The sequence below is a fragment of the Bos javanicus genome, chromosome 22, assembly GCF_032452875.1.
Source record: "Bos javanicus breed banteng chromosome 22, ARS-OSU_banteng_1.0, whole genome shotgun sequence".
Lineage (NCBI taxonomy): Eukaryota > Metazoa > Chordata > Mammalia > Artiodactyla > Bovidae > Bos > Bos javanicus.
Window position 1 is genome coordinate 31,151,455 of NC_083889.1, and position 25,359 is coordinate 31,176,813.

At 37.6% G+C, this 25,359-nt stretch overlaps 1 long non-coding RNA gene across 1 annotated transcript in view; it reads right to left on the reverse strand.

The window, feature by feature from the left end:
- LOC133235672 (uncharacterized) overlaps positions 1-25,359 on the reverse strand; it is a 703,684-nt gene that overhangs the window by 290,087 nt on the left and 388,238 nt on the right. Inside the window, exon 6 of the long non-coding RNA XR_009732619.1 lies at positions 17,318-17,421. This is a non-coding gene — a long non-coding RNA (uncharacterized LOC133235672). The remainder of the gene's footprint in view (positions 1-17,317; positions 17,422-25,359) is intronic.

Here is a 25,359-nt window from a genome sequence, read left to right on the forward strand (position 1 = left end):
TTAAGTACTTCCTATTCTGAAAGTCTTCCTTTAAAAAGGACTCAACAGGAACAAACAGATGGATTAATTACATTAAAAGCTGACATGATAAGTATAAACTTAAAGAAGCCAAAGTTATGCAAATAGAAAATTTATCATTTAATACCCAATTGAATCTAAATGAATTCTTTTTTTTTTTTTTTTTTTTACTGTCATCAGTTTTCAAAATATTTCAGGCATGGGAAAAGAGGCAATTTATATGGCATCACCGAAATCTGGGAAAATAATCTGTCCTTTTAGATTTTGAAAAAAATCAACTCCTATTTATAGACTAATAGTAATAATTTTAAAAACTTTAGGATAAAGAATTTTTTTAGAGACCAGGTCAATGTAAGGAAAATATAGACCATTCATTTCCCCAAATCAGCATTTTCTTTTCCAACCTCATTGTCCTTATCTCGTATTGCTGGGGAAATAGCAATTATATAGTAACAGAAGGTTCGCTTTTCTCCAGAGCACTTTCATGGACAGAGTCACCAATTAAAAGTCTTGCCAGATTTCAAATGATATCATAAAAGACAAGTAATTTTTTCTTTCTCATTTTTATAAATCAAAAGGAAGGAACATAACTGTCTATTATAAGCTGTAAATTCCTCTACTTATATTAATAACTCACTTATTTGCAAAACTGTAACTGTTAACTATCCCCACCAGATATGCAGTGTTGTAGTTAAGAACACAGACTCTGGCGCCAGACCGCCTCAGTTCACTTCCCACCTCTACGATTATCAGTTATACAGTCTTGGGCAAGGTTACTGAACTACTCCATGCCTCAATTTTTTTCATCAGTAAAATGGAATAATAACAGTTAATATCTATCCCATAAAAGTAAGAGCATTAAGTGAGTTAACCATAAGAAGCCCTGAGATTAACACAATAAATGCTCAATAAATACTGCAAAAAGAAAAAGAAAACATAATCACAGACATCTGGGTGATGACAAAATTACTGTAAACAGATTTTCAGCTTGATGTAAGTTTTTCAAATCTTCCTATTTATTTCCCATTCTATTTCTAATCCTCCTCTTCCAAAGTATCCTATTTGGATAACAATAGGGCAGGCTCATATTGTACATTATCTCCAAAACTAAGTTAATTTTTCTGTCACACACAGTAGGAGGAGAGCAGAAGAGGCAAGGCGGGGCACATATCACAACCTGCGGGGAGTAGACTCTGTAGATGAGTATCTAAGATCTGATGGTCATTACAATACAGAGACTAGTTCTCATACGGAGAAGGCAATGGCAACCCACTCCAGTACTCTTGCCTGGAAAATCCCATGGGTGGAGGAGCCTGGTAGGCTGCAGTCCATGGGGTCGCACAAAATCGGACACTACTGAAGTGACTTAGCAGCAGCAGCAGCAGTTCTCATACAGTGACCCCAAGAAATAATTTGCTCCTTAAAAAACAGCAGCATCAACAGTTTAGCAGTGGTCAAGGAAAATGGAGCTCTTTGAAAGCCAAGTTTAAAATTGGAAGTCTTATACAAAACCAATTAAAACAAGACTTGGAAAATTATTTAAACACATTTGTCAATAATGATCTCACATTTGCATATGCAAATCTGAAAATTCCCTGATGAACATACCAAATGCGAAGACTTCTTTTTTAATTTGCAATGATAACGATAATAATGACTGCATTTTAATATATGGCAGCATTTTGATAAACTCTCTATATGGATTATGTCATTTAATTCATACAGCTCTGTGGGGCAGTAACTATTAAACTTTATGGCATAAGGATTTTAAGTTACTCATCAAGTGGCCACAATCCAGATGCAAAATCAGATTCTTCTGACTTAAAAGAGTCCATGCTCTTAAGCTCTATTCTGTTGTCACAAAAAAATTTTTTTTTACTTACAGAAGGATTCTTTTAATATAAATATATTTCTTTTAATTGGAGGCTAATTACTTTGCAATATGGTATTGGTTTTGCCATACAGGTATTTGTTTGGTCAGACTGCTCTTGCTATAGAAAGATCATGGTACCCTTCCTAACTAAACTTACTCAGAATTCATCTTTGTTTGGGAGAGGTACCTCACACCTGAGGAATTTCCAGGCCACATCTCTGTCCAAATGGAACCTAAATTCCAGAGAACTGAGTTTACTATTAACTCTAATTTTATTCTTCAGATGTCAATCCTATCTTTGGATATAAAAGAGAAAGAACTTTTGAAGTTATTTCCAAGGACTTCCGATCTTTTTCACTTGTTAGAACTTTCAAGTACTGAGATTTGAATTATATGCCAAATTCTCAAGTCAGATGTAAAAGCTTTGAAAGACTTAAATAGCTTTTGAGATCCAGTTGAGAGGCTATATATATTTGAAGGGGAAATGACATGTATTCAATTTTAATGTTAGAATTCAAGTTATTTAAACTTCGCTGAGGTGGTTAGTCCCAAGATTTGTATATGGAAAACAGACAAAAATATTGAGTCCATTTTAAGAGAGAGAATATACAGACTAGATGGAAAATTTAATGTGTGCATCTTTCTCCTGGTTTTCTTCTTTGTTATTATATTTCAAGCAACAGCTCCATCCTGCCAAGTTATCACACTACACGGAATTTAGAACTCTTATGGGCACATGCTTTCAACAGAAAGATTCCCTTACCAAAATATTAGTAATTTCAGGCAGCTTATTTGAATGTCAGTGGAAATTTAGGGTGCCCCTACAGTATACTGGCTTCCAAAAGTAGAAATGTGGTTCTAATATAAACGCTTGCAAATATTACTGTCATCCTCTCTTGGTTATATTTATGTCTAAAAAATGAAAATGATAGTTTTATTTTAGCAAGAACAAGTATGGAAATCCTTAATTTAAAGACATTGGTAAATCTTGTGTAATTGCTTCAGCATTGAATTTAACACTGAATTTTCCTTGTGAAGTCCTATATTCAAGTAGATGGGTAGAATAGGATTCGCTGTGAAAGTCGTTAAAGAATAACTACACCGTCCCCATTTTAAGGTATGGAGAATTTTCGAAGGTATACAAAGGGCTGCTGCTGTATGAAAACACTTGCCTTGGAAGAGAGGTCACTCATGGGATGAAGGTAGAAATTAAGGAACTAAATGCAAAAGAGATAGTAAAAGCGCAAATTGAAGTCAGGCTGTCTGGATCTGAATTCTAGATCCTAATCCTCAGTGTATTCTTCTGTAAAATGGATAGGCTTAATAGGTTGTTGTTCATTCAGTTCGGTCCTGCAGTCATGTTCGACTCTTCAGACCCCATGAATCGCAGCACGCCAGGCTTCCCTGTCCATCACCAACTCCAGGAGTTTGCTCAAAATCCTGTCCATCTAGTCAGTGATGCCATCCACCATCTCATCCTCTGTCGTCCCCTTCTCCTCCTGCCCTCAATCTTTCCCAGTATCAGGGTCTTTTCAAATGAGTCAGCTCTTCGCAGCAGGTAGCCAAAGTATTGGAGTTTCAGCTTTACCAGTCCTTCCAATGAACACCCAGGACTAATTTCCTTTAGGATGGTCTGGTTGGATCTCCTTGCAATCCAAGGGACTCTCAAGAGCCTTTTCCAACACCACAGTTCAAAAGCATCCATTCTTCAGACATTCAGCTTTCTTTACAGTCCAACTCTCACATCCATATATGACTACTGAAAAAACCATAGCTTTGACTAGATGGACCTTTGTCAGCAAAGTAACATCTCCGCTTTTTAATATGCTGTCTAGGTTGGTCATAACTTTTCTTCCAAGGAGCAAGCGTCTTTTAATTCCATGGCTGCAGTCACCATCTGTAGTGATTTTGGAGCCCAGAAAAATAAAGTCTGACACTGTTTCCACTGTTTCCCCATCTATTTCCCATGAAGTGATGGGACCGAATGCCATGATCTTCATTTTCTGAATGTTGAGCTTTAAGCCAACTTTTTCACTCTCCTCTTTCACTTTCATCAAGAGGCTTTTTAGTTCCTCTTCACTTTCTGCCATAAGGGTGGTGTCGTCTGCATATCTGAGGTTATTGATATTTCTCCCAGCAATCTTGATTCCAGCTTGTGCTTCTTCCAGTCCAGCGTTTCTCATGATGTACTCTGCATAGAAGTTAAATAAGCAGGGTGACAATATACAGCCTTGACATACTCCTTTTCCTATTTGGAACCAGTCTGTTGTTCCATGTCCAGTTCTAACTGTAGCTTCTTGACCTGCATACAGATTTCTCAGGAGGCAGGTATTTTTGGTAATTTTCAAGAAAATTGTTAAAGAATTTTCCACAGTTTGTTGCCATCCACACAGTCAAAGGCTTTGGCATAGTCAATAAAGCAGAAGTAGATGTTTTTCTGGAACTCTCTTGTTTTTTCCATGATCCAACAGATGTTGGCAATTTGATCTCTGGTTCCTCTGCCTTGTCTAAATCCAGATTGAATATCTGGAAGTTCACAGTTCACATACTGCTGAAGCTGGCTTGGAGAATTTTGAGCATTACTTTGCTAGCGTGTGATTTAAGTGCAGTTACGCAGTAGTTTGAGCATTCTTTGGCATTGCCTTTCTTAGGGACTGGAATGAAAACTTACCTTTCCAGTCCTGTGGCCATTGATGAGTTTTCCAAATTTGCTGGCATATTGAGTGCAGCACTTTCACACCATCATCTTTTAGGATTTGAAACAGCTCAAATGGAATTCCATCACTTCCACTAACTTTGTTTATAGTGATGCTTTCTAAGGCCTACTTCACTTCACATTCCAGGATGTCTGGCTCTAGGTGAGTGATATATCATCATGGTTATGTGGGTCATGAAGATCTTTTTTTGCATAGCTCTTCTGTGTATTCTTGCCACCTCTTCTTAATATCTTTTACTTCTGTTAGATCCATACCATTTCTGTCCTTTATTCATGCCCAACTGCATGAAATGTTCCCTTGGAATCACTAATTTTCTAGAAGAGATCTCTAGTCTTCCCCATTCTATTGTTTTCCTCTATTTCTTTGCATTGATCACTGAGGAAGGCTTTCTTATCTCTTATCTATCTTCCATGCTACTCTTTGGAACTCTGCATTCATCTAGTGTATCTTTCCTTTTCTCCTTTGCCTTTCACTTTTCTTCTTTTCTCAGCTATTTGTAAGACCTCCTCAGATAACCATTTTGCCTTTTTGCATTTCTTTTTCTTGGGGATGGTCTTGATCACTGCCTCTAATACAATGTCATGAACTTTTTCCCATAGTTCTTTAGGCACTCTATCAGATCTAATCCCTTGAATCTATTTGTCACTTCCATTGTATAATTGTAAGGGATTTGATTTAGGTCATACCTGAATGGTCTAGTGGTTTTCCCTACTTTCTTCAATTTAAGTCTGAATTTTGCAATAAGAAGTTTGGTATCTGAGCCACAGTCACCTCCTGGTCTTGTTTTTGCTGACTGTATAGAACTTCTCCATCTTTGCTTGCAAAGAATATAATCAATCTGATCTCAGTATTGACCATTGGGTGATGTCCATGTGTAGAGTCATCTCTTGTGTTGTTGGGAGAGGTGTTTGCTATAACCAGTGCATTTTCTTGGCAAAACTCTGTTATCCTCTGCCATGCTTTATTCTGTACTTCAAGGTGAAATTTGCCTGTTACTCCAGGTATCTCTTGACTTCCTACTTTTACATTCCAGTCTGCTATAATGAAAAGGACATATTTTTTGTATGTTAGTTCTAGAAGGTCTTTTAGGTCTTCATAAAACTGTTCAACTTCAGCTTTTTCACCATTACTGGTTGGGGCACAGACTTGGATGACTGTGATATTGAATGGTTTGCCTTGGAAACGAAGAGAGAACATTCTGTCATTTTTGAGACTGCACCCAAGTACTGCATTTCAGACTCTCTTGTTGACTTTGATAGCTACTCCATTTCTTCTAAGGGATTCTTGCCCACAGTATTAGATATAATGGCCATCTGAATAATTCCAGTCCGTTTTAGTTCACTGATTCCTAAAATGTCAGTGTCCCCTCTTGCCAACTTCTGTTTGACTGCTTCATGAAATAAAGAGCTTGGAACAGTGCCTGGTGCAATTAACATATCCCATAAGTTATGTTGCTATCAGTATTGTTTGCTTAGACACCAATAACTTACTACTGTCTTTTGATTACTTAGAACTCTCAGCAAAGTTTTCCAAATACAATTGCCTTCCTTAATATAACAACAGCTAGTAAAATCACAAGGCCTTCTTATAATTATGACTGAAGCAAACACAAAAATCTAACAGGTAACAAAAACCTGTAAATATGTGTAAGAATGAAAAGTGGAATATATAACCCATAGATTCAGGAGATCAAAAAGGTATAGAGGTACTTCTGCCTGAAACTGTGTGCATCTAGTTAGAAAACCTGGAGAAAATTGGTGACTATCTGGCAAAACACATATTAACAAACTTATTCCCCAAAGAAAAGGATACTATGGGTAGACCATTTACCCCCAAAGATAAGCAAAGGCGGTTAGAAATCTGCCATGAAAGAGCCTCCAATTCCAGATGCACTCAAAGCTGAGTTTTATCAACTTTTATGGAGATACACACTGTTAGACTCCTTTTCAAAAATATGGAAGTTCTCAAGTCATTTTATAAAGTCAAGTTTGTGTGAACACCAAAACCTGGCAAAGACATCATAAAGAAAAAAAAAAAAAGACTACAATATTAATATACTTTTAGAAACAGACACAAAATTCTAAATAAAATATTGACAATAAAATCCAAAAAATGATGCATGTGATTGAGCAAGTGACTTAATACCAGCCAAGTCTACCAGCCCCTTAATAAATTAAAAAGAAGTAATTTGCAACAATATTCATAGATCATGAGATGATATTTGTTAAAATTAGCAGCCATTTCTCATGAAAAATCTAAGTTAAACAGGAATAGAAAGTTACTATTCAGTTAAACTATACGTATTTACCATGAAACAATACAAGTATTATCTGAAAACCATTTTACCTTCCAGTTTCACATTTCATTTCACATTTTTAACCATCGTATTGTATTCCTCCACTCCTTCCTTCCATAAGCACATATTTATTGTGTGCCTAGTGTATTTCAGGCACTGTGCTAAGCCACAATGTGAAGAAATTAAATATATAATCCAAAAAGAAATATGACAAACAAGTAGTCAATGAAAATGACACTGAAAAGAGAATAGCTGAGGGAGCAAGTTAAAAAATACTGATGGATTTGAACTCATTTCCTTCTTTTTAATTGGACAAGAATTGAAATCTAGCTTTAACCTTATTAAATAAGATATTTTCTCCACATAGGGTCCAGGATGTGTTAACAATTAAGTGACCTCCATTTTTCTCATATATGACAACACCCTGAACCAAACTAAAAACAAAACCAGTAATAGCATATTACCAAAGAGAAGAGTATTATTTCTATAGCATTTCCATGTTCCCTGCGCTTCTCTGGGATTTTACAAAGTTTGCATTTAATGAGAGCACCCTGAAGTGACTGCAGGCAGGTGAAGCTGCTATTATGTCGCAGGGAGAGCTGACAGACAGCTTCAGGAGCATTTAGTTAACAAATCATTACTTAGTGTTTGTAAGACTTCTACCTGAACCCAAACAGAGCGTGGAACTGTCTTGGGAAGAACAAAGCCATCAATTGTAAAACAAACCTTGGTAAAGGCAGCCAGGATCAGCAGGGAGGGGAAATAAAGTAATTTATTCAAATTGTATATATGAACAGTAAGAACTTTTTTTTGTTTTTCTGAAAGTAACAGAAATTTGGATCCTTTAAAAATATGAACAATAAGTCTTTGCTTGCTTTTAAGGAGTATATTTGTTAAGTTGAAGGAGAGTAAAAATGAAAATTTTTACTTTTAGTTAAACCATTTAACTAAAAAATGACCACGTGTATATATATAGACACACGCTCCAACTTTTGTGTAAAGCTTGTGCGTGGTCCTGTCAGACTTCGTTTTGTCGCTGAAACGAAAATGGCAAAGTTTTAATGTTATCCTGTCATTGTGATTTCTAAAATTTTGCCCTACTGAAGAAGCTTTATCTTCTAATTGCCAAGGCCACACATAAGCAGGGAAAAGAGGGAAGGGCTGAGACAGATGCAGAACAGAAAAAAAAAAAAAAAAGGTCAAAGCTTCAGAGGTAACTATTATTTTTCAAAGACTATGTGAAGCATTGAAATTCTGATACCTCATTCCTCTGACAAAAATTGTAATGAGAACAGGAAATGGTACCCCATGAATCCATTGTCCTGACAATGATTTAATGAGAATGGGAAATGGTGAGAGCATAACTAATTCGCATTATGATCCTAAAGTTGTCATCTTGTGGTTCTGCTCAGATGCTGCGAAATGAAGGATGTCGGACATCAGCTGGGAGAGTGCGAGGAAAAGCCTGACGACAATGACATGGTGTGGCCTGAAAGCAATGGCAGAATGCGTTAGCACAGGAGGGGCAGGAGGGGGATGCAAAGAACTGGGTTTGTCTGCTGAGTGACAGAATAGGAATCCATCTAGAGGTGGCATGGGTATCAACTGGGAAGAAGAGAACAGCAGGTAGGGCAAAGGCTCTGATGAAAAACTGAGTTAGCAGGTAACAAGAAGGGATCGCACAAACAGGTGAGATCTGGCTCACTGGACACGCTATGCTTTATTTTTCTTGGAGATATCCAAGTTTGTGGAGATGCTTTTGATTTTGTGGTTCTAAGGCACTATTTCTTTTCTTCCCTTAGTAAATAAAGTTTTACATCCACATGTCTAATTTAAATTGTGCATTTTGTAACTGAAGCTATCAAAGATACACAAGTTCTGAAAGAAGGTGGTCAGTGGAAGAAAGAACATCCTTCAACTCAATTACGCTGGTAGAAACCAGCACGTGATATGTCAAGATTATGTAGAATTTAAATTCCACAGATGGCAGAAAGTAATTTACTTCTTGTTAACAAATAAGTTTTAACCTATTTCTCTAAATAGCAACTCAGGTTCTAGACAGTTTTGAGTGCTGAATTATTCCAGGACTTCTAGACTTTGTGGAGCATGCCAAGGCAATGCTCATCGTCTGCTTACATTTTGGGAAACACGTTACCATACATGGAAATAGTTGGAAATCAGCAGGAAAATTGAGAAATAAAACTTCTTAATTCTCCATTTCAAGTCTGATTTGTTCCTCAAAGAACTAGCTAGTCATTTAAAATGGTTCCTTAAAATTCCCTCTGTAAGGTTGCCATGACATTTAGCATGCTTCTCACAGGTGAATCCTTCCAAAAACAGAGACGGAGATCAAACACTGAAAACCTCTTAGAAAATAAATTGTATTTTACTAATTACAATACCAAGGCAGCATAGTAATCATGTTCCATATTCATTCTATAAAATAACAATAATAATCATAAAGGGTGGTGCCATTCCATTCAGCTTCCTCTTAGCACCTTTTATTTAAATGCAATCACAAGAGGGTATTTTTGAAGATGAAAAGCAACTTTCATAAAAATGAAAATGACTCTGATTCCCTCACCACTAGTCAAAAACCTTTCAGACTAAGATAAATGACTCGAAGCCATTAGAAAAAAATTATTGCCAACTTATGTGTGCCTGAGCACCCCCCCTACTTTGCATTTTGATTCATATTTAAAATATTGATTCCATCAAATGGAGGAACAGTTAGTGTCAGCAAGAAGATGATGGAGAAAATGAAGTCAAAGGCGAACAATGTAAACAGTGGATTTATTTATTTACCCTTAGGTGGAGGTGCCATATTTCACTTCTATTGAACACTTGCTCAATTTATTTTATTAATTTAATCTTTCTAAAGTACTACTTCACACTCTGATGCAATTTCAGATCAAACAGATCACTGTGTACTTGTTGAATTCATGGTGAGTGATACATGAATTTATAATCCAGAATGATTCATAATTGAGTGAGCTACCTTATTTTACTCCCCTATTACCGGAGAGCTTTGCAATGAAAGATAATAATGTTCGAGGAAGAAATGTGAAAGATATTCTCAAAAGTTGAACCATATGATAATAATGTCAAGCGAAAATGAAATATTTAATGTCCATATTTAGGTTCTCCATCATGTATTATGTGGTCATGTAAGGGGTGTCAAAAGCTGATGAGAACTTCAATTTGACCTGGCAAAAATGAAGTAAGCAACATACAGTATTTCATCCATTATGTCCATTTTCACAGTGAAGGATGGGTTTTATAATACTTTATTCCATCCAATGTCAAGGTCTTAAAAACAAATTTTGAAAGCACTTAAGAGGTTCTTTTAACAGCTGTATTTAGTAACAAATGACAGATATCTATTAATATAAGTACATCTTATATAAAATATTTTAATATGGATTTTAGGTGATAGTATATTCTTATTAACATCATGTGTAAAATGGCACATCATAGCAGCTCTTTTACATGAAAGATCCATTTAGTCCCATCTTCAAATTATGGATTAATACAATATTCTACACCATAATGGTTCCAAAAGCATTGTTAGCATTATGTATTATTCATGTTTTCAGGTACCATTGTTTCAGCTCATAATAGAGTATCTCACAATTATGAGTGAAGCTTATAATGAACTGAAGAAAACTACCTAACTGTACTATTTTAATAGGTCACCTAGTTGGTTCTGATGACACCTGAGCACTAGAATTATTTCAGTCCTTGGCACTGGGTTCAAACTAGAGAAAATACAAATTTTCAGTTCCAAAAGATCTATTTCAATCACATAAGCACAATGTGTTTAAGATGGTATTTTTAAAGCTGCATATAACCATCAAGTATTATGGCTACTGTGGTGTATTCAAACTGTAAATTAAAATGTTCAACTGAATTAAAATAAATGAGATTTAAATATAGGCCAATATATGTCCATTAAGAATAAAATACATTGTACTAGGCAGTTACAAAATCTAAACATTACACAACTGGCTTCTCAAACTTTCCCATGAATGCAGCATTCCCTGGGCATCCTGCTCCCAAGCAGAATCTAATTCAGGAAAGCTGGGGCAGGGCCTGATATTCTGCTTTTCTCACCAGCTCCTGGAAGAAGCTGACCTCTGACTATCAGAGGATAACTACAGACAACCAAATACCAGCTGGTTTGTGATTTGCCACTCTGCGGAACTTGGTCTTCTAGTACTAACCAGGATGCCGTACTGATAGAATCAAACGAGTAACTCATGCAAAGGGCTTTTAGCGTAACCAAGGACTCCATCTTTCGCTGCCACTTTTAGAGATTATCTACCATGTTGATTCACTGGGTTTAATACCCAATAAATGTTAGCTTTAAGCAAATTCTTGTGTGAGCTCTAATCTCTGATCGAGTGAGCCCAGTGATAGGCAATTATCAAGATCTTATAAGGCAGCTGATCTACTTATTAGAATGTGCTTCCAACTTCAACTGATGCATCTGCTATCTGCTATACTATAATAAGAAATATTGCTCTTAGTTGTTTTGGAACTGACCAAAAATAAGCCTAATCCTTTTCTGCATGTCAGAATCATTAATATTTTATGACATGTGGTTATTTGTTCATTACAATTTTTATTTTCAAATTATTATTATTTTTTTCAGAACAGAGTATGTTCACTTGGTTGAAAAATGAAAAAAAAAAGATCAGGAGGTATTGAAATAGATGCCCTTAATACTGGATTTATTACTCCATGGCTGTGACTAAAAGCAGCTGCAGCTCTGCCCAAGGGCTCCCCAGCTCCAAGTCACCATCAGTTGGTGAGGTTTCCACCCACTGCTGGGTCGCTCTAACGTGCAGTTCATACGGTCTTCGAGGCTGCCAGTGGGGCGGAGTTGCATTTGCTCACAGTGGTAACCTGTTCAATCATTCATCAGTTATGACTTCCTGGGATCACATGCTAAAAAGCTTCTTGGATGAAACTCAACATTAGCTTCTGAGGGAACTAAATGAAGTCAGTTACAAAGTATAAAGTCTCCCTCCAGTCCTCATTCTTTCCTCCCCACAACCCAGTTCTCACGCCCATTAGGTAAGTTATGTTCTTTCCAGGTTTTAATTCTATGAATCTCCAAACAAATACAGATGCCTAGTCCTTTCTTTTAAAATAAAATATCCTTAGACTACATTATTCCTGTACCTTTTTTTCACTTAATGTATCTCAGACATCTTTCAACATGAGTGCACGGAGAGCCCTCATTGCTTTGTATGGTTATACGGTATTCCATTTTATGTAAATGATCCACTGGTCCAAACCAGTTTTGCCATTTCTTCAGCTCGCGTATCTGGGTTTTTTTTTTTTGATTACTTATTGAATCACAAAGTTGAATCACTTAATGATCTCTTCTGGCCACAAACCAATTTACTGATGTCATTCTCAAAGTATTATACCTCGTACTGAACAATTCTCTTACAACATTCTCTCTAACGCAACACAAGTGGGATACTATTCCTCTTGCCCAAGACAAAAATCAAGTCTAGGTCAGCTTGCTCACACTGTTAAATGGTAGGCTGATGCTGAATTTATAAAGAGTTGAAGCTCTTAAGGCTTCTTCACATGGGATTTCTCATCCTATATTTATATAATCGATTTCTTTTAAACACAGTTCTGGAACTTCACCCTCTTTGTGTACATTTTATGCCCACTGCTTCAGCTCCTTGTCTAGTCCATATTCCTAACACAATCATTAGCCCCACCTATTGAATATTTAATATGTGCCAAGCCCTGTCACTTGTACTTTATACTTATTATTTATCACTATCTTATGGGGCTTCCCAGGTGGCCCAGTGGTAAAGGATCTACCTGCCAATGCAGGAGACGTGGGTTCGATCCCTGGGTTTGGACGATCCCCTGCAGAAGGAAATGGCTACCCACTACAGTATTCCCGACTGGAAAATCCTATGGACAGAGGGGCCTGGCAGGTTACAGTCCATGGGGTCTCAAAGAGTCGGACACGACTGAGCAACTGAGCTAGAGAGAACTATCTTATGAGTCAATTATCATCTCTATTTACAGGTGATGAAATGGATGCTCAGACAAGGTAAGTCGTTTGCCAGAATCATGTAATCAGCAATTGGAAAAGCCCAGGACTGTTATGCTTCAGCCTTAATCCTCCTGTCCAAGGAACAAACTGTCTTTCCCAACTTTCTGTCAAGTGCACAGAGCAATTACTGTCTTCAGTTAAGTAGTTAATGAAATTACAAATTATTCTATGACTAGGGATTGGCTCATAAATTGATATCTATAGAGAACACTTTCCCATTATACTAGCCAAAGTTCTCTAGAGAAATAGAACTGATAGGATGATAGGAGATAAATACACACACACACACACACACACACACACACATACACACACACACACGGGCTTCCCTTGTGGCTCAGACAGTTAAAAAAAAAAATCTACCTGCAATGCAAGAGACTCAGGTTTTCTTCCTGGGTCAGGAAGATCCCCTGGAGAAGTAAATGGCAACCCAACTCCAGTAATCTTGCCCAAAGAATCTCATGGACATAGGACCCTGGAGGGCTACAATCCATGGGGTTTCAGAGCTGGACACACCTGAGAGACCAAGAACACACACACACACACACACACACATATATAGTTCTCTTATGACATATTGTATGTGTATATATACAAATATACACATATACATGACGATATTTATTACAGAAATAGGCTCACACAGTTATGGAAACTGGTTAAGTCCCACACTCTGCCATGTACAAGCTGGAGAACTAGGAAAGCCAGTGGTATAACTCCCAGCATGAGGCCAAAGTACCATAGTCTGATATCCCAAGAACCTTGAACTTCAATGGTGAGGGCATCACCCTTTCTCTGCTTTTCTGTTCTGTTGGGGCCTTCAGGGGATTGGCTGATGCCATCCCTAGGAGTGTGGGCAAATCTTTACTCAGTCTACAGGTTTATCTAATGAATCAAAAGCTAAATCTCTTCCAGAAACACCCTCACAGACCTACCTGAAATAAAAGTTTTATCAGCCATCTGAGCATACCTTAGCCCAGAAAAGCGGCTTGTGAAATAAGCTATCACATCAGTTTAGCACTGATCAATAATCAACGTTCTAGATGTTGTCTTTCAAAAGTTAGTATGCTTTTTACTATACAGTAAATACAGATATTTACAGATACAGATATTACTATATCCTTTCACCACTTTCCAGAAAAGTAGTTAGAGATTTCAAACAGTAAGATAACAACAAAACCACAAAGCCTTTATTATATTAACTTTTTCTCTTTTCCAGGTGAAGAAAAGGGATCTGATTGGTATGACTTTTACAGAACCCCTACTGTGAATTTTTGCTTTCTGAGCCTCCCAAGCTGCCACTTAAAGAACAGGATGCCCAGTCTGGGGTAGGAAGCAATGTAACCTCATTAGGTTGTCTCATCCAGACTTTTAATTTTTCTGCATTTTCAAAACTTATATGAGGATTTAGTCATTTCTAGTTTTCTCACGCTCCTCCCATCCTCCAGAATGCCTTGTAGATAACTGAGGCATGTTCTAGTTTTATAACTGCAAGTGGTATCTTGGACAAAATCTTTATAAGCTTTAGGACAACCGACTCTGGATTCATTTTGATATTTTGCAAAACTAATACAATTATGTAAAGTTTAAAAATAAAATAAAATAAAATAAAATAAAGAATCCCATATAGCTGTTTACTACTCTTCTGGGCCTCCTGTTTCTTCCTTCCACATCAGTTTGCAAATTATTTCCAGTGAAGGAGGCAGAAGGAGAGCCAGCATCCAGCTGGCTTTCTCACAGTCATCAGTTATCAATATACCATCAGCTCCATCTCTTCCCAATGCCTCCAAAAAACCCCGCAAAAACTTTCTTTTTAAATTATTTTTAGAGCATTTCAAAAGCTGCAGATCATTTTAGACATTGGCCTGTTATATACTGCTTTTCTGATTCATGTCATCATTTGTTCAAATTCTTTATTTTTCCCATTACCAGCTCATTGCAGGTCTTTTTGTGTGTTTGTCTGTTTATAGATACATAATTAGGTATCTTGCAAGAATTTAATTTATAAGAGCCATTTATAAGACTCCATTCTTGGAGTCACCTTTTTTCCTACAGTCCCTGGCCACGGAATTTTATGCATCATTTCCAGCAAACTTAAACCTTACTGTGGTCTAGGTCTATGGTTTTTACAATGCCCCCTTAGAATTCATGAAGAAAACAGTCAGCTGATACAGAGTAGGAAACAGGAAGATGTCTAGCAAAAAGTACCTTGTTCCCCTTAATTTGGTATCTGTGTTTAAGTAAAATATACACACAGTTTTAATACCTATATTGTGTGATTTCATTTTATGAGAACTTGAAAAACCTAAATTGAAGTTGCACAACAAAAAAGGTTGAATAAACTCTCACTTTATGCAAAAAACTGAAATAAAAGAAATTCTCCCAAATTTTAAAATTTCATTAGGGACTGCCATTTTTAAAATGTCTATCAATAGATGGACGCTAATGAAGATGCAGTACATAAATACAATGGAGTATTACTCAGCCATAAAAAGAATGAAACAGAAGGGAACAGCTACCCACTCCAGTACTCTGGCCTGGAGAATTCCAAGGACTGTAGAGTCCATGGGGTCACAGAGAGTGGGACACGACTGAACAACTTCCAGTACTTTGGCCACCTTACGCAAAGAGTTGACTCATTGGAAAAGACTCTGATGCTGGGAGGGATTGGGGGCAGGAGGAAAAGGGGACGACAGAGGATGAGATGGCTGGATGGCATCACTAACTCGATGGACGTGAGTTTGAGTGAGCTCCAGGAGTTGGTAATGGACGAGGAGGCCTGGCGTGCTGCAGTCCGTGGGGTCACAAAGAATCGGACACGACTGAGTGACTGAACTGAACTGAACTGAAAGGCCTTGCAGAACAGGAAGTGTGGGATGTTCCCACACATTACTATCAGTCTAGGATAGACCAATTATTTTAAAATAAGCAAGCATTAAAGGACATAAATGGCATATAATGTTGAGTTAAAAACTATATACATTCACAGGCTATCTAAAACCATCCTTTTTAAGCATGAACTCTATTCAAAAGAATAACAATTTGAGAAATATTGAATACACCCTGTACACAATAAATGATACAGAATATAGTCTCTGAGGATGATAAACAAAGTAAGATTAATATTAAAAAATTATCAACATTGTAAAAACTAGACATTAAAGAGCAATCTCCTTTCTCATTTCCCCAAACCAGTGGTATAAAACAAAACCAAACAAATAATTACAAACTTTTCTGGAGATAATAAAATTGAGACTTACCTCATTTTGTGAGATTCCACCAGACGTAAGTTGAGGAACAAATTCAAAACATAACATTTCACATTTAAAATGCAAAAACACATAATAGACCTGATTTAACTGCTACCCATAATTTGCCTACCTCTGTTCTAAGAGGGTTTTGAGGCATATGAAAATTTTAATAGGTGATAACGTCCAATGAGCAAAACTTAAAAACATGCAGGAGATGAGACAGCTGAACTCTTCTGTCAACATCACCTTTGACATCACCTTTGTCATTCAATCTTGAACACATATAAAGATAATGTATTACCCCCTTGCCAGACAAACCCAGCACAATTTCCCATCGGGCCTGTATAAGCCCTCAGAATCCTCCTCAACCCACTTCTCAGCGCAGCCAGAAACAACCCGAATCGACAGAAGACATAAAACCTATTTGCCATCTCTGATCTTCTATACGCTAAGAGTACATTACCCAGAGTTTGATCCAGCGCTTTGGAGTCACAGAGTAGAGAGGAGCCAACCTTCCTTAACCCCAACTGTTGCAGCCTACGGCCGCAAACATTTTCAACCTCATCATGCCACTGACATGCATTAAGCTAACAAGCAGCTAAAACCTTGAAGCTGAATACCTCTGCATACCTGAATACCTCAACCTCTGCATACCAGTTGCTGTTAAGCCGTACCTTATGGCATGGTTTAATGTTAAGCCTTATCTGTTAGATTGTAGTGTATATCTACACTTCTCTGTTAGATTGTAGTGTATATCTCCCAACTTCAACTCATTTAATAATGAATTAGCATGCCTTTGGATCTTTATGCTAATTCAGCAGGACTGAAGTAATGGTCTCAAATGGCATTGTTTAGAATACAATTTAAAGGTACCTTCTCGATAACCACAGCAACCATGTTTTAAACTCTTCTCTGCATCAAGAATTGAAAAATTTGAGCTAAGATTTATATTCACACTGTACACACTATCTACACAAAAATACATTTTTTGAGGGTGGAGTATTTTTCAAAACCGTATCATCGTTTTACTAAATTAAGAAAATAAAGATAACTTTAAGATTGTTCTAGTACCTTAGAGCCTTAAGGACTGACTCCAACAAGAAACTTTAGGCAAGTAGTGTAGTCCAGGAATTTCTCATTTTCCAAGTAAATCTCTCAGTCAAGAATTAGAGTACCTGTCATCAGGAAAGATAAAAAGAATGTACACACAATTGAATTTCATACTGCTAAACAATAAAAAATGTGAGTAACGATATAATCCAGCCATATAAGACATTAAACACTATCAGAGAGCTGTGAAAAGTCATAGGCATTACACAAACATAAAGTAATCATAAATTTGTATGTATTTGGGGTCACAAAGAATCGGATGCGATTGAGTGGCTTTCACTTTCATGACTAGATGACACCGTTCAAAAATCACCTCCATTTTGACAAAAGAAATTTCATGTGTCAAGTTTCTAATCCTTCCTGTTAGAAAACTATGCCCACATGAGACTTGCTCACCACCAACTTGTGGTTGGGTGGTGTTCCTTGCTTTGCAGTCTCCAAGGCTTAGACTCTGCCCCTTCCCATGAGCTGCCAAACTTTGTTTGTCTTAGGTTCCTGTCATGGGTTAAATTATGCCCCCCCCACCACCTCAAAAAAACCCACAAAAGATATGTAGGGAAATCCTAACTTCTGGCATCTGTGAAAATGTGACTGTATTTGTGAAATAGTGTCTTTGCAGATGTAATCAGGTTAAGATAATATCATAGTTATAATCCAATATGACAAGTGGTATTCTTCTAACAAGTGAAAAATGAGAGACATACAGAAAACGCCATGTGACAATAGACACAGAGACTGGAGTGAGGCAGCTATAAGCCAGGAAGTGCCAAGAATTGATGGCTATCACCAAAGCTGGGAAGAGGCAAGAAAAGATTCTACCCACAGTCTCAGAGGGAGCATGCTCTGGCTGGCACCTTGATGTTAGACTTCAGCCTCCAAAAGTATGAGAGAATAAATTTCTGTTAAGCCACCTAAGGTCATGGTATTTCATTACATCAACCTAATTCAGTGGGGCTCCTCAGAAGGAGACCCGGAGACAAGGACTTAGGACAAATGACTTTTTAAGAAAGTGCTTTCACTAGAAACCAGTAAGAAAGTAGAGAAAGCAGGACAGGGAAGGGTTTCAGAACAAAGTATGCGTGAGATCTTAGGCAAAGTTCTAACCTCAGCCCCATCTTATAAGGACCTTATCCCCGCTGAAAGCACAGGAGCTAACTTCATGCATCCTGTCAGGAAAGCCAGGCAGTCATTGGCTGTCCCACCAGAACTAACCAACGCCCTGGCACTTCAGGCTCTGTGGGCTGGCAAAGCAGCAGTAGTTGCCATTGGGCAAGTACCTGAAGAAGTTGCAGGCACTAACCTAGGAACACAATTACTAGGGAACCTGGGAAGATTTGGACTGCAAGGAGATCCAACTGGTCCATCCTAAAGGAAGTCAGTCCTGAATGTTCACTGTAAGGACTGATGCTGAAGCTGAAACTCCAATACTTTGGCCACCTGTTGTGAAGAACTGACTCATATGAAATGACCCCGATGCTGGGAAAGATTGAAGGTGGGAAAGAAGGGGATGACAGAAGATGAGATGGCTGGATGACATCACCAAAGAAATGGACACGAGTTTGAGTAGACTCCGGGAGTTGGTGATGGACAGGGAGGCCTGGCGTGCTGTAGTCCATGGGGTCACAAAGAGTCAGACACTACTGAATGACTGAACTGAACTGGGTATGAAACACACAGACACAGTAAAAGGAATTTAGGAGCATTTGGGAAAGCACAGGTTGCATTTACAATACCCATTAGTAAAACATTTATTTTCTGCTCAAATTTCATAGAGTGGAGTCTGAAATTTTCAACTAAGCACAATAACTGATATGCCACCCAAGAGAGGAAAACCATCTATCTTTTTTAAAACTACAATGATAGGTCAAAGTCATTCACCTTTACAAACATAAATGGGTTCCAAACTGTATAGTATAGGGAACTCTACTTAACGTACTATGACGACCTGAAGGAAGTTTAAAAGGGAGAGTATATAGGTGTGGCTCGTTCATGTATAACAACTACACTCCAATACAAATTTTTTTAAAAGTTAGTAAAAATTCTTTAAACAAACAAACATAAATGGGTTCCTAAAATGTGGGAAATTCCAAACTGTAAAAAGCAAATCATGTTTTAAATGCATGAAGGAAAACTCAATACTCATAGAAAAACTTGTGGAACCCTGAGTAAACTGAGGTCTATTTCTTTATTCAAGCATATCAGTTTTGCTATTATATACACCTATAATCCTACTATTATGAACAAATATTTTACAAATGCCTCACAGTACTCTTGAGATTATGCTTCCTGCTTTTATGAGTTCATATGCTAATACTTATAGGATCTTTGGTCAAGTCATTTAACATTTCTGAGCCTCAGTTTTCCTTCCTGTGAAATGTAGTGTTAATACAAACTGCAAAGGAGATCATTATATAACTTATGTAAATGCTTTTGGTGAATATGAGTTTATATAAAATATTTTATATTATATTGAGTAACACATCAAAATAGGGTATAAGTAGGAAGTCCCACAGGAATTGCAAATGAAAAAAATATCAAGTCCATGTGATCTGTGGCATCATAGTACCAGGTAGATTCCTCTGAAAGATGCAGATACACTGGACAATTGTCAATGGATTCTAGAAAATCCTTGAACCACACATATTATTCTGCTGCTTCTAATTTTAAATACATCAAGAAAAATACTAGTTACAATTTATCTTCCCACACAGCTTGCCTATAAGGCAATAAAGTACTAATCCGAGAACAGGAATGTCTGAGACCTTAACAATTTCTCAGTGTACTTTGAAAAGATGGTAATCTAGTAAATAAGTCGGTATGTAAGTCTGGCTTTAAGTGCTCCCAATACTCTTAGGGCATAAAGTTAAGTTTGTGAGCCTTCAAAGTGATAACCATACCCTGAAATTTTTTCAATTCACCAAGATACCCTAAGTCTTGGCTGGCAAATAGCTGGCATCTTCTTCCTTGAAATTTCTATTCTCTGTATTGACTATGCCAAAGCCTTTGACTGTGTGGTTCACAACAAACTGTGGAAAATTCCTCAAGAGATGGGAATACCAGACCACCTGAACTGCCTCCTGAGAAATCCGTATGTAGGTCAAGAAGCAACAGTTAGAACTGGACATGGAACAACAGACTGGTTCCAAACAGGAAAAGGAGTACATCAAGGCTGTATATTGTCATCCTGCTTATTTAACTTATATGCAGAGTACATCATGAGAAACGCTGGGCTGGAAGAAGCACAAGCTGGAATCAAGATTGCCGGGAGAAATATCAATAACCTCAGATATGCAAATGACACTACCCTTATGGCAGACAGCAAAGAACTAAAGAGCCTCTTGATGCAAGTGAAAGAGGAGAGTGAAAAGCTGGCTTAAAACTTAGCATTCAGAAAACTAAGATCATGGCATCCAGTCCTGTCACTTCATGGGAAATAGATGGGGAAGCAGTAGAAACAGTGGCAGACTATATTCTTGCGCTCCAAAATCACTGCAGATGGTGACTGCAGCCATGAAATTAAAAGACGCTTACTCCTTGGAAGGAAAGTTACGACCAACCTAGACAGCTTATTCAAAAGCAGACATTACTTTGCCAACAAAAGTCCATCTAGTCAAGGCTATGGTTTTTCCTGTGGTCATGTATGGATGTGAGAGTTGGACTATGAAGAAAGCTGAGTGCTGAAGAATTGACGCTTTTGAACTGTGGTGTTGGAGAAGACTCTTGAGAGTCCCTTGAACAGCAAGGAGATCCAACCACTCCATCCTAAAGGAAATCAGTCCTGAGTATTCATTGACAGGACTGATGTTGAAGCTGAAACTCCAATACTTTGGCCACCTAATGTAAAGAATGGACTCATGGGAAAAGACCCTGATGCTGGGAAAGATTGTAGGTGGGAGGAGAAGGGGACAACAGAGGATGAGATGGTTGGATAGCATCACTGACACGATGGACATGAGTTTGAGCAAACTCCAGGAGTGGGTGATGGACAGGAAGGCCTGGCGTGCTGCAGTCCATGGGATCACAAAGAGTCGGATATGACTGAGCGATGAACTGAACTAAACTGAAATGTATTAAATGCCATAATTTTCTTTAGGTTCTTGAGATTCCCTTTAATTAAACCTGCAGGATGCCTATAGAACTCAAAAAGTAATAATAGTCTATAGAAAAACGTTCATCAGTTCTGACAGCTACTTTGAATGCAGACAGTCATTTCATGGACAGCTGATTTCCAAAACACAATCTATACAAACCTCCTGTCTTCTTTTTCTTCTTTGGATATAATCCCTTGTTCACTGATAATTGAAACGTGTTTATGGTAATTTGATTCCTGTTTGTTTTTCCGTCTATTTTTAGTGTAGAGGAATGGCAGGAATTTAAACATTCTTCTACTTTTACATCTAGGCAAACATCACTGAAACAATATCCGTTCAAGTTCAGTTAAGATTTTATGTTGATATACTAGCCTGACCCTTCTGGATCAGAGAGATTATACATTCTCTTTTTCTTTCTTCCTCTCTTTCCTTTTTCTCCCTTCTTTCCTTATGTTATATCTGGATCACATTTCTTCTTTATCATTTCTATTTTCATTCTCTTTCTAGGTTCTTCAAACTCTACTCCTCTACACGCACATCTTTCCTTATTCATGCATATACAGGCTTCTTGTTCGTTAGAAAGGAAAGAAAATAAAGCAAAAGAGGAAGGTGGGAAAAGTGAAAGGGAAAAAAGAATGGAAGCAAATAAGGAAAACAATTAGATACATTTATGGTTTAGTCAAGCATGAATACATTACTACTTTTTTTTTTTTAATTAAATGCCTGTTCCATGTAAGGCTTTGGGCTAGGTAGGGGGCTTCCCTGGTGGCTCAGAGGGTAAAGCGTCTGCCCGCAATGCGGGAGACCTGGGTTCGATCCCTGGGTCGGGAAGATCCCCTGGAGAAGGGCGTGGCAACCCACTCCAGTACTCTTGCCTGGAAAATCCCATGGACGGAGAAGCCTGGTAGGCTACAGTCCATAGGGTCGCAAGGAGCTGGACACGACCAAGCGACTTCACTTTCACTTTCTGGTTTAGTCAAGCATGAATACATTACTACTTTTTTTTTTTTTTTAATTAAATGCCTGCTCCATATAAGACTTTGGGCTAGGTGGTGGGAAAGTAAAGTTAGACATGAAAATCATCACCTAATAGAGCAGACATCAAACAGCTGTAAATAAGCTAACACAAAGCAAAAGGTGGGCAAGTTCCCTAAGAGAGGCAGAGCTAAGTGACCGTGACAGTGGACATGAAGGGAAGATGACATTCAATTAGGTAGAGGGTGGAGAGTGCAGGCAGAGTCTCAGGGAAAAATGGGACTTGAGATAGGCCTTTGAGATAAAGATTTGCTTTCCCTTCTAATTTCTCCCATCCATTTCACTAAAAAATTCCTCAAGCAAGCTCTGTAGATCCCTTTCTTCATCACTCCTTCACTTCCTAGTTAATCTTCCTTCTCCTTTTAGTCCATCTTCAAAATTGACCTTTCAAAGAATACCTGTTACACTTTTACAGTCAAACTCCATAACTTGGAGACAGATTAAAAAAATAATAAACATCTTTTTTAAGGAAAAAAAAATTGCTCTTAACATCCCTAACATAGCAATATCCCAGGTTTCTTCTTTCTTTAATCCAGGCCAGACATTCTAATGGGAACTGCTTTGTGATTTCATCATGATTAGTGTCAGGGATTTACCACTGTATGCAGCCCTGGAAGATCTGTTCCAAGATATGCCAAAGGGGGAAAGGAAGGGATAAACTGGGAGTCTGGGACTGACATATACACACTATGCTGCTAAGTCATGTCAAGTCATGTCCCACTCTGTGCGACCCCATAGACGGCAGCCCACCAGGCTCCTCTGTCCCTGGGATTCTCCAGGCAAGAACACCAGAGTGGGTTGCCATTTCCTTCTCCAATGCATGAAAGTGAAACGTGAAAGTGAAGTCGCTCAGTCATGTCTGACTCTTAGTGACCCCATGGACTGCAGCCCACCAGGCTCCTCCGTCCATGGGATTCTCCAGGCAAAAGTACTGGAGAGGGCTGCCATTGCCTTCTCTGCATATACACACTATTATATTTAAAACAGATAATCGGCAAGGACCTACTATATAGCACAGGGAACACAGCTCAATATTCTGTAATAACCTAAATAGGAAAAGAATTTGAAAAATAATAGTTACATGTATACACATAATGAATCACTGCTGTGCACCTGAAAGTAACATAATGTTGTAAATCAACTACAGTCCTGTAGAAAATAAAAATTCTGAAAATGATTCTAGACTTATGTATAGACTCTCTTAACTGAAGTGTGATTGCATCTTTGAAAATCTTTTCAATCCATCCTCACCTTTGAACAAGATTCAGCAGATGAAGACACCTTAAAAAGCATATTCTACTCCAAACTATATTAATAATTAACCAGTATTTCATTAAAGATGTTAGAGAGAGAGAGGAAATAGGATTTACATTACCCACCACCCTGGAGAACCATGCTACCCACTGTGAACTATCATTCTTCTTATAAACTATCTTTCATTGGCTATCTAAGCCCCTTCTCTATAGATAAAAATAGGAGACTAAATTATTGTAGAACAGAATGCAAATTACATAAAGATTCAAGTTGAGATATGGTATTATAAATAGGAGTATAAATTAGGAAGAGAAGTGTGATAGAATAGGTGGAGAGAAAAGATGGGTCCTAATATTTTCATTGTATATATTAACAGTAGGGTGTCGAAGGGTGGTTGGTGAACATAAAATAGCAGTTTAAATACACTATTTCCAAGTATAAAATTCTTTAAAAGGGCAAAAAACACATCAAAATTTTGGTACTAAGTAGGGAGAGGGTAGTATAAATGTGGTAGCATAAGCCTATCATGTTTTATGTCCAATATTTTACACTCAAATTTGATAAACTGAGATCTATTAACCATATTATTTAAGTTTTAGAAACAATCACTACAAAAAGTGTCTCCTATGGTAAAGAATCTGCCTGCAATGCAGGATATACCCAGTTTCGATTCCTGGGTCGGGAAGATCCCCTGGGGAAGGGAATGGCTACTCACTCCAATACTCTTGCCTGGAAATTTCATGGGTAGCCTAGGGGTCTACAGTCCAAGGCGTCACAAAGAGGAGGACACGTCTGAGCAACTTTCACTCACTATGGAGTGATTCCCAGCAAAACCTACACAGGAAACCCTTAAAAGTGATTTCCTAAGAGTAGAGATATAAGGATGGAGGTGGCCAACCACTACTTTATAAGTCCTTTGTCCTATTTGGGTTTTCCAAACTAGGTATATGGATTCATTTACTAAAATTTCACAAAGGAAAACAATATACTGGGGAAATACTTTTAACACCAATTACTTGAATGATTGGTTCTTTATAAATTTTTGGTTGAAAGGTCTTATCCTAAACTACAGAGCTTTTTATTCTTAATGTAACTGAAGATATTTTCATGCTAAATCTAGATGCTAGTAGAGATAAGTGAATTCAGATATAAAGGTTTAATTAGGAAATAATGGGAGAACAATCTTCAGAGGGAGACTGCTTTATTGATTTTTTTTTTAATGTGAATTAGATCATTTAAAAATATTTTGCTTCAGATGTCCAGTGCAAGGGCATCACTTGAGAATCAATGTCCTAAATATTCACAGCTGGGTACCTCTCACCTAAAAATAGAGAGCCTCTATTTTATCAAAATAGATGCCCCTGGAGGTAGTGGCTGTGTGGGTCTCCTTCTGTGTTTCCTCTTTTCTTTTCTTTCTCCATGTGGAGTTTTAATCTGTTGGGCATTATTGATCTCACTGCTTGTCTGTTCTTGTTCTCTTTTTATTTCCTTCTCTTATTCAATTAATCTTTGCCATTCGTGTATCTGAGTCTGAGTATGTTTTAAATTATGTTACACAATTTAGTGAACAATTTGTTATTCCTTACTCTCAATTCAGAAAGTCGATCAATGGACTATTTCTTT